The sequence below is a fragment of the Heterocephalus glaber genome, unplaced genomic scaffold (genome assembly GCF_053883595.1).
Source record: "Heterocephalus glaber isolate CG9 unplaced genomic scaffold, H.glaber_assembly_v1.0 deba00001571, whole genome shotgun sequence".
NCBI lineage: Eukaryota > Metazoa > Chordata > Mammalia > Rodentia > Bathyergidae > Heterocephalus > Heterocephalus glaber.
In genome coordinates this window covers 4410116-4426135 of record NW_028258356.1, presented here as the reverse complement: position 1 = coordinate 4426135, position 16020 = coordinate 4410116, and positions in this window count along the sequence as shown.

Genomic DNA, 16020 nt, shown 5'->3' with positions numbered 1-16020 from the left:
TGTTTAATGCAATCATGTTAGTGCAAATTAAAAGTATACACATATGAACATATATATGTTTGTTTATCCTTACAATTATTTTTAGAAAGTTATATAAAAGATTGTTCATAATGGTTAGTATCAAGAATAGAAACTCCTGGTCAGGAGTATGTATGAGAAAAGAGGCTTTATTTTCAGATTTTTAACACTTCATTTTGTTGACATAAACTTTAAAAAATTCATTAATGGGGAAGAAACATTAGACTAAAAAGTTAACTGTATTTTATATGTTTTAATCATGCAAGCAGTGCTGTGAACTCTTTTAAAATTACTTAGTGTTCCCTGCAGCCACCTGTCTCTCATCAGTTGGTGGAATCATTGGATTATAACATGACCGAGTTTCATTAATATGAGCAAAGAACTCTTACCTTTCCCTTACTCCACATCAGTGCTATCTGACTGACTTCCATCCAGTCAGAACAAGACTGCTCCAAGTTAGCATGCATTCATTCATCCAGTTATCAACTCATTCATCTCCTTAAAATTTCAATTCAGAAGCAGCAATAAAATCATTAGAAACAGCTGATGAAAACATCATGACAGTGATGGATGGTGAAAAGACAATTTCTAGAGACAACAATGTTTGGGAACAAGTATTTGCACTATTTAAGGAGGCTTTTGCAACTCTTCCCAGAGTTGGAGCACAGTCTTGGTTTTGGTTCCAAAATGTTCCATTCTTTTTTACATCATGATACCTTTAGAAATAGCAGCCTCCTGGCAATAGGTATCAAAAAGTTGAAAGGAGGATATTGATATCACTGATTGCTTTTAGTATAATATGTATCTACATGTTATGTTTTGATCATAACATAAAATTTCTATTTCTACAGAATGAAATTTTACTAATGTGATCATTTTCACTTTTCAAGTAATTCACTGCATTCCCCCCACCGAGTGGTCATATTTCCCATATAGTATATACAGTTAGGCCCTCGGCCATTTAAAACATTACGTTGACCCTACCTTTGTCTGCTGCTTCTAATATGGACACAGTGTAGCTGTTCTACTATGTATTTATTTAAGTCGCTTAAAAGCACTGGAGTTGGTTTGATTCCCTGTTTTCATTTATGATAGTAAGGTATGACTTGCTGCTGAGTGGATTGTAGATTCTACTGGCCCAATACCAAAGTGCAGAATTCTACTTTCAGAGATCAAGATCATGGAGAATAAAACAGTGAACTAAGCCTAAAAACCAGGAAACAAATGCCCAAAATGAATACAGCAAAACGTAACTCATAGGCCACCCAAAATACAGCTATGGGAAAAAACCTTCAAGGTGGCAATATAGAGAAACAGCAGTCTAGTCAGAAAGTAGTATAAGATAAATAAAACCAGAACAAAAAGCCAAAGGATGCTCAGGCAACTGTTCAAAGTATTAGGAAGCTATCTGTCACCAAGTCCAACTACGCAGGAGGAGCATGTGCAGCTGTTCAACTTGCGACAGTATAAAAGTGACCAAAAATACAAGTAAAGGCTACACCTTCAAGTCTCCTCTGTCCAAGGGAGGTGTTTTTTGGGTTTTTTTCTTTAATAATTTACTGCAGCCCTGGGATTAGTTTAAGTAGGCAAACTTGTGCTTCACTGTATTGTTCATTTCAATCATATTATCTTTGTCAGACCTATAACAGCCTGTCACACAAAGAAATATCAAAAAATCACTACAAATCCAAAAAAAGTATGAATCAGACAATTAAAACCAAAGTTAGAAGATCAATCTTCAAAGCAAATAATGGACATCAGTGTTAATTCCTCATAGCTAATGTATCATGCACACAAGTATTATCAGGTTGGTTATATTCAGATCAATACTCCCAATAAAACTATTTTTTTATTATTTTAAGGTATTTTCATTGATACATAGTAAATATCTATCCATATATAGGCTATAGTGTAGCATTTCAATACCTGAAAACAATGTGTAATATTTAGACTGGGATAATAGTTATACCTAGTTTTTCAGACAAGACATATGTCACTTCTTTGTTTTGGAAGCATTCAAAGCCTCTCCACTAGTTATATTAAAATATTTGATTAATCATTGTAAAATATGTAATCTCGTGTTTTAAATAACAGTAGAATTGTTTTCCTAGCCAGCTACACTCCTACAGCTATTAATGATTCTCTCTCCATCCCTCCTTCCCCAGATCTTTTGTTAGGTTTATTGCTTTATTGTTTTTAATGACTTTTCATCAGTTACTTTGTTTTACAAATATATATTAACTTCATCCTGTTTATATTCCAAAGCCATTTCAAGAGGTATATAGCTGATACTTTTATGGAGATTAAAATACAATAAAAGAAAAAAAAAGAAATACAGTAAGAGAAAAACAAGTGATCTTTCTACAATAAGCTTTTCATTGTAAAGATAAAAAGAAAAGCACCTTAGAAGCATAAAATGATGGAAACTGGGGTAGAAAACAGTAACAATACAGGCAGTTAGTATTTCTTGCAGCACAGATATTCTATGCAATTACATCAAGTCATTTCACTCTATATAAGATTAGTGTATGACTTGAATTGTAAACACTTTAATAAAATAACAGATGCCCCATAGAAATTAGACAAATATATTCAAGCTCCAATTTTTCAATTGGCAGTAAGAAATCTAGTTATAGACCCTTGAGTAAGATCGCTATCTTATGAAAATAATTACAGGATTACCGAGAAGGTTAGAGAGATCTCACATCTGAGCTGGAGGAATGGATAATATCCAATTCTGCTTCATCCCAGCTTTTCAATGGCCAGTAATGAAGTAGCCCATCACCTTCCTACCTTTCCTAGAATCTAAAAGTCTTGGAATTGAATCACAGCCACATTACTCGTTACCAGGATCTTCTGCTATTTTCGTCATTTTTTAAAAAAATAGTACTTTGAAGGATTAAATAAAATAGAGAAAAGTGCATGCCATTAAATGGAATGTGTGGTCTTTTATAAAAAGTGGTTCTCTCCCTGGTATTTATTTTGACATAATTCAAGAGAAAAACTGACCTGTAATCATTAATACACAGAAAGAAAACTTGAGTTTCAATATCTATCGTCTGAGACTTCCAGCCAGCCACAGGCTCAGGTCTGCCCGTGTATCATTTCACCTTTTGGGTCAATAGACCTTAAGAATTTCATTAATATAAAGCTTACGCTGACATCTGAGAAGTCACTTTGTAAGACAAGTAAAGAGATGGCAACTGTGACTTACCTATTAGTACTCTATTGTTGCAATAAAAAATTTTCAAAAACCTAGTAGTTCTAAATCCTAACTTATTTTCTCAGTCTCCATGGGGCAGAAGTCTAGGCACTGTGTGTGGCTCAGCTGTTTTATGCTGAGAGCTCCACAAGGAGGAAATCAGGGTGTCCACAAGCTTCCTTTTTTTTTTTTTTTTTTTTTTCCTGAGACTTTGCAGGAAGTCAGCTGCTTCTTTCAGGTTATGAGAAAAATCCAGTCCTTGTGGTTGGGACGATGAGATATCCTGGCTGACTGAGTTTCCTCATTCAGGTTATGGGCAGAACTCAGCTGCCTGTGGTTATAGGGATTTCGTATCTTGTCCTTTCTCACAGTGAAGAATCTCCCAGCCCATGCCCCACTCCCTAGGCCTACTTGCACACTGGCCCTCCTATCTTCACACTAGTAATGGTGCATAAATATCTTCTTAGCTTTGAAGATCTCTGCTTTCCCTTTTGCTTATTTCAGTTGGAGATAATTATCTACTTTAAAAGCTCATAAGGTTAGATTAAGACTACCAAGACAATATAGGATAATCAGTTTAAGGACTGTGACTGTAGGACACCTGCAGAGTAACATATATTTTCTGTGGGATTAGATTGTGGAAGTTTTTGGAGGGCCATTAGTCTGTCAATCTCAGCTTGTTTTCATTACAGAAGCTGGAAGAAATGATTTAGCTATGGTAAAAGGAGAGTAGAAAACATGATAGAAAGTGGTTGACAAATAGGACATGTGACTAGTAACAAAGAAGCTATCTGTTTGGCAATTTTGTCTGGCTAGAAGCATGTTTGCTAATTTTTTGTGGTTGATGTTTTAAAATTGAATTTTAGTGCTCCTAGTGATGGCATGTATACATTTACTAGTTGAACATTTCTCACTGTTCCTCATTATCTTGCTCTGTCCTGCTTTACACAATTAACTTATATCCTTATCTCTGGAAGCCTTTGTGTTTGCAAAGACTATCTGAAAATGAGTTCTGTGGGAGATGAACAGGAGGAAGAGAAACATGAGAATTGATGCTTATTTAGTCAAAGGACAACAGATGTGTCATAGTTCTAGCCTTCCCATCACACAAGAATCTGAGACCACTAATAGACCATCTTTGTAGAGTATTTTACAACCAAAAGATGCTTTCCTACCTTAAGTGATTCTATTATGAATTTTCCTGATACCTTTTTCCTGTAGAAAGGAAATAGGAACATACTCTAGCAGCTGGGAAGGGAAATCTCTCCTAGACATAGCCAATTAGCATATAGTAGGGGTCATTATATGTTTATTATGAATTCACTAACCTATGTCTTTCTTCATGAATTCATTCCTTTATTGTTCACTAAAATGGCTACAAGTCCATTTTAGTCCCTGTGCTTAGTGTCTATCATATGAATAAATTTAAAACATGAATAAGTTTATAAGAAGTGATACAGAGATGCAGTAGTTTGGAGCACAGATGCTAGAGTCAGACTGATGAGATCTGAGTACTGTTCCTGCCACTTATCAGCTGCTTACAAGGTGAGAAAATTATTTAACCCACTGTGACTTACTTTTCCCATATGTAAATTAGGAACCGTACTGGAACCTACTACCAAGGGTTTGTTTGTAGAGCAAGGAAGTTAGTAAATATAAGAAGATCACTTGATATCTAATGCATAATAAATATTGACTATCATGATTAAAACTTCTTTTTTTATAATACCTGTGATTTTTAAAAACTATAATGTATTTGTAAAATAGACTGAATTTTAAAATATTTTGTATTTAATGTTTTCTTTTTAAAAATCCCCTGGCTTCTCACAAGGGACTCAATGACTGTGCAAGATGCCAAAAGGAATGACCTTATGGGAAATGGCCACAAAATTTAATGCTGGAAGTATGGAGCAAAGAGAGGAAAATGGATGTGTACATCTGTGCAGAAATAAAACTTCACAGAGTTACATATTAGTCAGAGGTGAATTTTCGACGACAATAATGAAGTTTAAACTTTGAGAAATTTCCTAGTACTAGATTGCTGTGGTATGAATGTTTTCCTCAACAAAACGCATGCTGAGTGTTAATCCCCAAAGTTGTAGTGTGAAGAGTGGAATCTAGAGGGAGGTACTTGAATAATAACGTCATGGCCCTCTTGAATGGATTAATGTTTTCCTTTTATATGCACTCACTTTTGTTAGACAGTATTAGTTAAATGGAGAGCAGGTTGTTGTAAAGTGAGGCTTACTGTCATGTTTTTCCTCTTCCACACATGCTTACTTCCCCTCCTTCCCCTTTCCACTGCAAGTTAAGGCATCATGAAGCCATTATTAGTAGCTCAGTAGAGATCAATGTCATGTTCTTGAACTTCCAGGCCAAAGAATCAAAATAAACCTTTTTAATTTAAATTTTTCTAGCCTCAGATACTCTGTCATAACAAAAGAAAATGTGCTAAGAAAAGGACTCTTCCAAAACTTAGGAAGACCTAGCAATATGTGAGCCTAGTTTGGTGCTGGTAACGTTGTAATTGTTTTCTTAAAGAAAGTATATCAGAAAAAGTAGTCAGCTCTCCCCATATTTTGTCTTCCTCCCCTAAAAAGGATTTATTCTTTTGAAATAAATGTATTCACTCAATCAAGTCCTTGACATACACATGTAGTTTAAAATATTCCATTAAAGAAGGATAAATTTGAATCATTTGTAGAAAACAGATGCACCTTGAATCCATAATGTTGTGAAATAAATTAGACACAAAAGCTTAAAATCATATGGTTTCTCTTATATGAGAGACCCAAAGTGCAAACACATCAAAGTGCAAAATAAGACATAGACAATAGGAAACAGGGAGATATATCTTTGGCAAATAGCAAAAGGACTGAGAGATGTTGGAAGGACAGAGTGGGAGAAGAGAAGGGGATGTGAAAAGAACTAAGATGTGGCATGTACATGTACCAACTCTATACACAGAGAATGTTATCTATTATGTACCGCAAACATGTACTAATAAAAAAACTGGACCTTCTTGTCAACCTCTGTGGCATTGAAGTCTGTTCTATGTTTGGTTTTTTGACAGGAAATACTCCGTTCCTCAAGCCATAAACCTACTTATGGTTGAAAACTCTTCTCTCTCCCATAGCAATCATATTTAAGGGTGGTTTCATCTTGGAGTTTCTGTTTCCTCATGATCAAGGACACTTTTTCCCCTCCGCCTTCACTGTCATACTTTTGTCCAAAGACTTATCTGTTTTCACTCGATGCAGTTGGTTCTTTTTCGGCTGATGTCAGAGCCTCCATCTTCACCATTTCTGCTCTACCTTTCATATTAGCACTATAAAACTCAAATACGGTCATAATAATCTGTTTTCTACAGCCCTTCAATTACTTTCCATTTACTGTAAGATAAAGTAATTCATTAGATCAAAATTTAAGATCATTTACGATACAGCCAACATCTCTCAGTATCGCCCATCTATGACCACTTGCTTTTTCCTTGCATTTGTAATACTGAACTACTTATTTCTAAATATGCTGTCCTCCTTCATTATGTCTTACTTGCCCATTCATTATACCCAAGGTAATGATTCTGTTCACCCCACCGCCTTTCTCTCTGGTTCACCATAACCCATCTGGTGAATTTCAAATCATCTTTCTAGAATCAGTTTAAAAATAAATCAACTACTCATATTAAAAAATCTTAATTAATATCCTCAAAATTAGACCCTTTCCTTCATGTGCCCATTGCTTTTGTTTATAACTCCTTTTTGATCATTAGATTTCATTTCATTTTCTTCATTGAAATACTTAAGCCTAGTACATTTCTAGAAGATGGTACTTCTTAATAAATTTTTCAAGAATAAATCTTTTAAGGAGTCACATAAACAAAGAGGGATAAAGAAATGATTACCTAGAAGTTACATATAAATAAATCTTGTTCTTCCAAGAATTATTTCAGTAAGTGTATCATCGATAGGAGCTTTTTCCTTCTGTATTAATCTCTTGAGCACCTATCACAGTGTAGAACATATTGTAAGCACTTAATTGTTTAAATATTATTGGCAAGGGTACTGTAAAACACACTCCATTTAACTTCTCTACTAAAAAAGCTAGTGAATGTATCACCAAAACAAAATAAGGGCAAGTACAAAGTAATTTGGGGGATTTGCTCCCTTCATCCTTAAAAGTACTGAGCCAGGTTAAGGAACACAATTTCCTTGATATGAAGTCCATAGCAGTTTTCATTTTGTAGGAAAAGTTATCAAATGTCATTTGATGCTCTCAGAGACTAATCTAACTTCAGCTTTTATTTTTATTTTGGCTTAGAAATATATGTTTCCTATATCTGTATTGATTTTGAGTGTATAGCTGTGGGTTCTGCACAAAATGTTTGTTGATAAAATTTACAAATTTATTTTGACTGCATAAAAATTGTAAAACAAAATGCAACTATTTCTAATTCCAGTGTAAAGAAACAAACTAAAAAGGTAAAACTTTAAAGAACTTAAGAGTCTTTTAGTGTTCTTTCTAAAATTGCATACTTACTTATAAAGTAAAAAATCAAATACCTTTCTTCTAAATATCTACATGTTACCACAAAAATGTGTGCAAATAGATTAACCCGAACAAGATGAAATCAGGTTTTAGATGTGTATGCTGAATGTAACTATTGGTTCATTGGAATTATTTATGTATGTATATAAATATATTTCCAAAGAAACATATTTTGTAACTTGTTTCTCTAAAAGTATGGCATACAATCCAATCTAAGATTACAAACATAAAATTGGCATATTATTATTGTAAATTAGGTTGGCAGGGATATGGGTGGCAGTGTACTATGAGATGCCATGTGGGAAAAATGGATTTCCTCTTCCAGGAAATATTGAGATTTCTCTCTTCTTTATTATTAAATGGAAAATAATCATTACCATTCATGTTTTTAAGAACCACTTTTGAGATCACTTGCCAAGGTTCTTTTCCTCCAAATGGAGGCAGCAAATTATTGCCACTGAAATCACCTGGAACTGATATGAGATCACACTTCCTCAAATCAGCGATGTGTCAGCTACTATTTATTAACCGTCAGTTATGTCAAGAGTTTCATAGAAATCATTTAAAATCTGCACAACAGCTTTAAGTGTTCAATATTACTATCTTCAAATTTTACAGTTGATTCGGCTAGGAATGTTCAAATTGTGCAAAGATACACACTTGACTGGGAAGATGTAGAGTCAGAATATATCTCAAATTATAGGTTGCCTCTCATCTAAGGGGTCCCATTTACTCTCTGGAGAAAGCTTGATCCCTTTAGGCTTCTATCAACCTTGTCATTAGGAACATTTTGTTCCCTATAACTTTCCCATTTCCCATGTAAGTGTATTTCTTCCAATTCTGCCCCCTAAAGAGGAGAACAGCTGGCCAGTGCCCTCCCTCTAATAATGTTAACTGATGCACTGGGTCAGTAATTTTTTGAGAGATTTTAAGCCCCTAGAGAACCAAGTGTTTACTCATAGAAAAAAAAATCTACAGTGAACTAATGAGAGAACATTTCCTTAGTATCAAGCTTTTCTATTTTCAATGTAGGTGGGATTGACTGAGTAGACAATGTAAAAGAGCCAAAAGTAGAGATGTTTTCTTAATTTTTTTTCTCTTAACTATGACACAAAAGTTGCTGACTGGTGACAGAAAAGTTGATAGAAACTAAAAAAAAAATGCTAAGAGAATATCCATGCAAACATTGTCAGTGTTCACATACCTCATAGGTTTACCAAAAATTACTTAAAATATTATTTTAAAACGTTAGTACAAAAGAATCTGTATTTTAGGTAAGGTCCTTCTTCTAAAATTGATCACCACTAATCACTTTACAATTATTTTTATGTCATGTATATTTGTGCTGGACTTGTGTGTCACCTCTTTCATCAGACTCATTTAATACATCGCCACTATGGCTTTACTCATTAATCTCTGCCTCTTCAAAAAATGATCTACAGTCAATGACTACATTAGGTAATATGCAAGAAGGTAGAACATTCCCATACATTCCAAGAAGGGCAGCATGTGTGTCAACAAACTTCTTTCTGCATAAAATTCCCATGCATTCAATTACTAATCCAGGGATATTCAGAACTTTGTAATAAATTTTCTTCATAGCGACTGTAGGGATTAGAATTCCAAATCATCCTGCCATTTCTCAAGGGAATACCAACATCACAGAAAAGATAAAGGTCATTACAAATCAAAATAAAATATGAATTTAAAATATATTTAAATCACTAAGTACACCAAAGAGACGTGTTTCTAAGTTGTCTTGGCACTGAAATCTCCTTGATTTTTGAATCATAGAGGCAGCTTTTAATGATTATAAGCTTGATGATGAATTCAAAAGGTAAAATATTTTCTCCTGAGTATAAACAAACACTAAAACTAAATATTGTTTGATAAGGAGAAAAAAAGAATAAAATTTATCTTTGTAAATAACTCAATTATAATACATATTGAATTAACTGGATTATTTGATTATGACCCCAGGCTGTCTTTTCTCTCTTCTCCTTTCTTTGAAATTTTCAGACAAATGATAAGTCCAAACTCGACAGAAGAGAATCCTTACAAAATGCAGTGGCATTCCCTAACTTCTCTTTCTTAGTGCTGTAAACTGAGCTGCTATGGAGCTATTTGACTCAGGCATTAAACTCCTACTGTGTACCAGAGTCTGTGTTATAACTAAGATACAAAGGTCAGTGCAAGTAGTCTTGTCTTCCTTGAGTTCCTTCTCGCTAGTAAGGAGAGAAATACATAAACAGCTCATTCCTCTTTGATGAGGAAATTATAATGCTTGAGATGTGATTCATTATGAAAGCACAGTAGAAAGGTAACTAATCTGTTGTCACAAATTCACATACACATTCTAAAGTCTTGTCATTTGCCTCTTAAACATCCATGCATAGGGATGGGGATTTAGCTTAGTGGTTCTGCCGCCTGCCTTGCAAGCACAAGAACCCGAGTTCGATCCCCAGTACCAAAAAAACAAAAAACAAAAACATCTATGCATGATTTGCATATAGGTAGAATGATCAACAAATATGGTAAATATTTAAATTAGGAAAAATATTGTAATAAAAGACATTTTGGCAATAATCCCCTCTCAAAATACTCTTCATTTTTGTGAACACATTTATCCCCTCATTCTTGTGACTTTCTGAAGCAGTTCTGGAATTCCTCTATGGTGAGTGTCTTTAGTTGCTCTGTCAGGGCTGCCTCCATGTGCAGAATCAATTGAAAACATTTATTTTTCATGGCTATTTTGACATTGAGGAAGAGACAGAAGTTGTTTGATGGCACCAGATTCAGTGAATACAATGGTTGAGGGCATGTCTTAATGTTTTACCAGGCAAGCCTGTCTTTCCATTAGATGACACTTGGCAGCATTACTGACACTATTTTTGATTTTTGACAATATTTTTTAAAGACACTTATGAAAGAAGACTTCCCCATAACTACTTTAGAAAGTGGCAAGAATGATGAAATAAATGTGTCCAGAGCAAGGTGGAGTGTTTTGAGAGAGATCAATGATAATGGAATAAATTTGTTTTAGTTATTTTAGCATATATTTTGATTACCCTTTGTATAAACTTCATCTAAAAATTATCAAATTCTTTTAACTTTTATTGATTGTTTGATTATATCCCAGGTATTGTCTAAATTATTATGTGTATTAGGTCAGTTAATTTTCCCACTTTTTCCACTATAAAGTGTTATTAATTCACTTCACTGATGAGTAAACTAAGGCAAGAAAACCTAACTTTTTTGTTGTTGTTTGTTTTGTTTTGTTTTGGTACTGGGGATTGAACTCTGGAACTTGAGCTTGCAAGGCAGGGAGCGGAACCACTGAGCTAAATCCCCAGCCCCCTAAATTACTTTCCTAAGATCACAGCACTACAAGGTAAAAGAACTTAAGTTTGCTTTTAGTCCATCTGACTCCAGATACCATGTTCTCAAACACCGCACTCCACTGCTTGCCAATGATACAAAGTACCACAAAATAAAGGGAATTTGTTTGAAATCTCAACTATAGACTTCATCAGTTTTTGATTTTAAGTAAGAGTCTTGATTTCTCAACTTTTGAATTTTTCAGTATAACGTAATTATTTCCTTTTCTGGCAGTCTTCAAAGTGACAATGCAATTTTTTGGTGTTCTTTCCTTTAAGAAGTAGCATTTATGTTTCCCTTCTTGAATCTAAGTGCCTCAACTCATCAACACAGTCCAACAGAGGTGATAACGTGGGAGCTGGACCTGGTCCTTATGAAATTGCAGTTGTCACTTCTTATTCTTTTGGATACCCTTGGAATCCAGCCTGCATGCATGAGGAAGCTCAGGTCATAAGAAAGTCTACATATAAATGTTAAGGGAAACATCCACCTATGACTCCAGCCTAAATGCCAACGTGACATATAAGTGAATAAATCCTTTAGATGATTGTAGGCCAAAAGACCTTTTATATAAAAATCCTCCATCAATAACAACCTGTGTTCGGTCAGTGCCATAACCATGAGAAACATTAAAGAAGGATTAAGTTGTTTTAAGCCTCTATGTTTTATGATGGTTTGGTATGTAGCAATAGACAAGAGATAGCATGATCTAAATTGTAAATATTATTGAGACAAGTATGAAATTCCTTAGTATATGATAATATAGATGTAAAGAAATGCTATTTAACCTTATTAAATATATAAAAGAAGATGATGAAATACAGAACATTACAATATCACAGAAATCGAACTGTTCAATACCAAGGCAATTTGGTAAATTAATTTAAATCCAGTGGGTATTTCTTGAGAGGCTACTCATTCTTAGAAGTAAGTCAGGTTCCATGGAGGTACAAAAACAGGAGTATTCAAGAACAATAAGAACATATGAGAAGCATCTTAAAACTAAGCAACAAATGAAAGGAAATATTTTGGCATCCAACTGTCTCACATTGTTCTAGTCCTTAAAGCATTGATCTTGTCTATATTGTATGAGTCTTGGGAATAAAGCCCTGCTGCATATTAATAGTCTAAGACATACAGTGATGTGACTAATGGACAGCCCCCATGGTACCTGGCTCTTCTAGATTGGTCTCCATTGTAAATTTGCAGGAAAAGCTCACCTGTACATTTAGGAGTCTGTCATCATGGCTCAGAAATATGGTTGTTTCATTTTCCCAAGTTCAACCCTTAACAGTGAAAGCCTGCATTTGTTCTTGAATCCCTCTTAACTCTACTCTATAGTACCACATTGCATCAACAAATCCTGTTGTTATGGTACTTGTTAAAGTATCCTGCATGGGTGCTTCTCATTATCTCCATCAGTATGAGTCTGACAAAGTCACCATCATCTTTACCATGACTTATACTAGTCTCCTGTATATTAGACTTCTAGGTCTTACATTATACAGTTCCACAAACTCAGTGGATTATAACAGAAAGATTTATTTTCTCATACTGCAGAGGCTAAAAGTCTGAAATCAAGGTGTCAGCAGGGCTGTGCTCTGTTTGAAGACTTAATGGGAAGATCTGAATCCTCACTTCCTCCTAGCTTTGGAGGTTACCAGCAGTCCTTTATCATCCTTTGAATTGTGATATTATTCTATTTCTATGATATTATTCTATTTCCATGATGTCATCCTAATTTCTGTCTCTGTCTTCACAAGGACAGACCTGAGTGTCCAGGTACAAGTTCACTTTTCTTTTTTTTTTTTTTTTGGTACCGGGGATTGAACTTGAGTCCTTGGACTTGTGCAGCAGGTGGTAAAACCACTGAGCTAAATCCCTGGCCCCTTCACTTTTCTTTGAAGAGTGTCAATCATTGGTTTAGAGATTACTCTATATTAGTATGAACTCTTCTTAATTTGATCATGTCTTCAAAGACTCTTTTCCAAATTAGATGGTTTTCACAGGTATGACGACACAATTCAACCTGCAAAACTTCACACTTAGTTTCCCTGCTTTGCCTTTGATTTTTTTAGACTATTTCCCTCACAGAAGCCAGAATGTTTTTTCCTGTTAAAATCATGTTACATCTTGGCTCAAACCTTCCAGCAATGCTTCATTTCCCTTTAAGGAAAAAAGAAGACAAATCTTAAAAGAAGACAAAAAGTTTATCATGATCCTCCCACACCTCCATTAACCACCCCAGCGCCATCAACCACCCCAGCGCCATTTCTCAGAACTTCTCCCCCTGGAACTCATTCCCTTTTACCTACATCAGACCTTTTGTGGTTCTCTTGCTCATGCCTGGAGGCTTTTGTGCTCCATATTCTCTACATACAGATTTCTTCCTTCTCCTAATCCCCACTGACTCATGATTTGCTCCATTTCCTCCTCTGTGTTTCTGCTTAAATACATCTTAGCCAAGAGGCATTTCCTAATAATGCCACAGAAATTCCTACTCCTCTTTATCCTACATTAATTAGCATCAGTGTCTTGCTTTTTTTCTTCATAGACAGTACATGTCTTTAAAGTTCACATTATAAATTTATTTGCTTAATATCATATTACCCTTACCCCCACCCACACACACAAACACAAAAAGACAAACATAAACTTCAAGAATGCAGAGGTTTTGTTTTGTTTATTGTTGAATTTCCAGTGCCTAGAATGGTATCAGCAAATGAAAGAATATCTGTTTGTATTGCAAATGATTCTTACCCACTGAAATACAAATTTTGTCTAGTAGAGATTTAATTGATTATTGCCTTGCAGATATTGACCAGCATTACCAATTTTTTTACTTAAGTAAACTTATATTAGCATCTCTGGTGTCCTTATACATGTGGTTCTTAGAGTTTCTTTGACTAGTTTATGACATTTTACTAATTCTTTCAGTAATTATCTCTCAACAAAATCCACATTGATAATATTTCTGGCAAGTAGTGGATGTAAGTAATGTTTCAGAATGGTGTATGTCCTGGGAGAAAAGAGGGCAAAGAACATATGGGACCTCCAAAGTCAAAGATGGCAGTACCACTTACATATACTAAATCCTATTAATCATAACTTCAAGATAGGTAGAACTATGACTCTAATAAAAATATAAAATGAACTCAATTTAACAATTTTATTTAGCTCATTAGTTAATGGATTAACTAATACAATATGAAAAAAGAAGATAGTCTCAATCTTCATAAGACCAACTAATTCTTCAAACTGTCAGGAATGAGAATCATTGGAAATGTCATGAACAGAAAATATCTGCATTGTCATCAACCTTCTAGAAATTTAGCTCCAAAAATGTACAAAATATACCAGATGAAAATAACTCCAAATTATGCGTACTATAAAATAACTACGGAAGAGTATTTCAGTTAACATTTGGCATTCCATGGAAAGGTCACCATTAATTTTTTTCAAAAATCTTTCACACTTTACTTGAAAAACCCAAGCAGATTATAATAATGATGATTGTTTGATTAGATGAAGATATAGTTTAGTTGATAGAAGATGCTTTTGCAAGGAAAGATGGGATTTTACATAACAACTTATGGAAAATTATTCTAAATGCTCAAGCAGAGAAGTGACTTCAAAAAAAAAAACAATATTTGAGAAGAGTCGTTTTAGCAAGGATGTGTAGGATGAGATCTTAGAGTTGGAGGAGAGGCATTGAGAAGACATGAAACAAGATACACTTAGAAATCTGTAGAAATTTAAAATTTATTTTGGCCTTGGATATTCAAAAGCACCAGAAAAGTTTCTATAATGAACATTGGCCTTTTTGGGGTAACCTCAACCAATTGAGTTGACTTAGAAAGAGTTAAGCTTCCTTGAATTGTACCCGATTTGGGGGAGACTTTATATTTCTAAAATGTGTACTTGCTAACATTTGACAGTTTATTTTTCTGCATTTATATTACTTTTCATCTGTATTCTAATAAGTTACTTTTCTTTTAAATTCAAAATATTGCATTCACCTTCTATTTGAGCCTTAAGACTTTCGTACAGTTTGCTTGTCTAAAATGTTTTTCTCCCTTATCATTTGAGAAATGCATACATCTATTAAATATTCATATGTATCTATTCCACCTCTGTGAAAGTATTTGTAATATCCTTTCCATGATAGATGTTATGTAAATATTAATGCTAGTATAACTTATTAATGTAATTTCAGTAAAATTCATTTAATGCCTTATTTAAATGTTGTAGTGAAGGCTAATTAAAAGTAGTACAATACTTTCAGCCAACTTACCAAAATCTACATTCTCTTTGTATGTGCATTTCACATCAACAGTTCACTTGCATGCATGTGTGTGTTCGTGTGTGGGTTTTACTGAATTTCACTTGATGTGCAAAAAAATTTTTTAAAAACACCTTGTGTATCCAATACTAGAAAGGAAACCAAACGATTCAAATCACTTAAATCTGGGACAGCATATTGATTGTTGGGCTTACTAATAAGTTCTGTAAAACTAAATGCTGGAGAATTATCCAATGGTAACTGCAACTAAACAAGTGATGTATGGACCATGTTTCTCATCTTTGATTTGAGGAAGTTTTCTTCATTCCCTTGGATTTTGTAGGCATTGAATAGTGCTTTTAGTGCCTTTTCGGTGGCTTGATATATTCTAAGCAAATACACACCCTCTAAAAATGCACATCTGGAGTTAACCATTTGAAAATTCAGACTGTACTGGGGACATTATAAATGATTCACCAATGACAGACATTTAGGTAATTTTATGACCTGAACCATGAATTGTTCTTCAGTTTTTGATTCAGGTGACTGCTTCTCACTATATTGAGCCATGAGTTTCAAAAATAAACCTTCC